Below are 1,696 nucleotides of genomic sequence, written 5' to 3'. Positions count from 1 at the left end.
TTTCATTTTTCTTATTTATTTTTGAAAATTTTAAAAATATTTTTCAAAAATCTTTTTCTTAATTTTATCTCATAATTTTCGAAAATCACATCATAAATTAATGTTTTGATTCAAAAATTTCAAGTTTGTTACTTACTTGTTAAGAAAGATTCAAACTTTAAGTTCTAGAATCATATCTTGTGATTTCTTATGAATCAAGTCATTAATTGTGATTTTAAAAATCAAATTTTTTTCAAAACTAATTTCAATAATATCTTTTCAAAAATATCTTTTTATTCTATCTTTTTCAAATATCTTTTCTAACTTCTTATCTTCTTATATTTTCAAAATTGAATTTCAAATCTTTTTCAACTAACTAATCAACTTTTTGTTTGTTTCTTATCTTTTTCAAAACTACCTAATTAACTACCCCTCTCTAATTTTCGAAAATACCTCCCTCTTTTTCAAAAATTCTTTTTAATTAATTAATTGTTTAAATTTTAATTTTAATTTTAATTTTATCTTAATTTTCGAAAATTATTAACTCTTTTTCAAAATTTATTTTTCGAAAATCCTCTCACCTCTCATGTCCTTCTATTTATTTATTCATCTACTAACACTTCTCCTCACCCAAAATTCGAACCCCTTCTTCTCCTCTGAGTTCGAATTCTTCTCTTCTTCATTATTAATCTTCTTTTCTTCTACTCACACAAGGGAACCTCTATACTGTGGTAAAAAGGATTCCTATTATTATTTTCTGTTCCCTTCTTTTTCATATGAGCAGGAGCAAGGACAAGAACATTCTTGTTGAAGCAGACCCTGAACCTGAAAGGACTCTGAAGAGGAAACTAAGAGAAGCTAAAATACAACAATCCAGAGACAACCTTACAGGAATTTTCGAACAGGAAGAGGAGATGGCAGCCGAAAATAATAATAATGCAAGGAGGATGCTTGGTGACTTTACTGCACCTAATTCCAATTTACATGGAAGAAGCATCTCCATTCCTGCCATTGGAGCAAACAATTTTGAGCTGAAACCTCAATTAGTTTCTCTGATGCAGCAAAACTGCAAGTTTCATGGACTTCCATCTGAAGATCCTTTTCAGTTCTTAACTGAATTCTTGCAGATCTGTGATACTGTTAAGACTAATGGAGTAGATCCTGAAGTCTACAGGCTCATGCTTTTCCCATTTGCTGTAAGAGACAGAGCTAGAATATGGTTAGACTCTCAACCTAAGGATAGCCTGAACTCATGGGATAAGCTGGTCAAGGCTTTCTTAGCCAAGTTCTTTCCTCCTCAAAAGCTGAGTAAGCTTAGAGTGGATATTCAAACCTTCAGACAGAAAGAAGGTGAATCCCTCTATGAAGCTTGGGAGAGATATATGGAACTGACCAAAAAGTGTCCTTCTAACATGCTTTCAGAATGGACCATCCTGGATATATTCTATGATGGTCTATCTGAATTAGCTAAGATGTCATAGAATACTTCTGCGGGTGGATCCATTCATCTAAAGAAAACGCCCGCAGAAGCTCAAGAACTCATTGACATGGTTGCTAATAACCAGTTCATGTACACTTCTGAGAGGAATCCTGTGAGTAATGGGACGCCTCAGAAGAAGGGCGTTCTTGAAATTGATACTCTGAATGCCATATTGGCTCATAATAAAATATTAACTCAGCAAGTCAATATGATTTCTCAGAGTCTGAATGGAATGCA

General features: G+C 32.7%; 1 non-coding gene across 1 annotated transcript; it reads right to left on the bottom strand.

Annotated features, from left to right (window-relative positions):
* Positions 1-1,289: 1,289 nt before the first annotated feature.
* Positions 1,290-1,397, bottom strand: LOC112746215 (small nucleolar RNA R71). Its single transcript, XR_003174110.1, has one exon. It is a non-coding gene; the product is annotated as a small nucleolar RNA R71 (small nucleolar RNA).
* Between the last annotated feature and the right edge of the window lie 299 nt (positions 1,398-1,696).

This window comes from Arachis hypogaea, chromosome 14 (assembly GCF_003086295.3).
Source record: "Arachis hypogaea cultivar Tifrunner chromosome 14, arahy.Tifrunner.gnm2.J5K5, whole genome shotgun sequence".
Classification (NCBI taxonomy): Eukaryota; Viridiplantae; Streptophyta; class Magnoliopsida; order Fabales; family Fabaceae; genus Arachis; species Arachis hypogaea.
The sequence above is the reverse complement of the archived record's forward strand: the minus strand, read 5'-3'. Positions and strand labels throughout refer to the sequence as shown.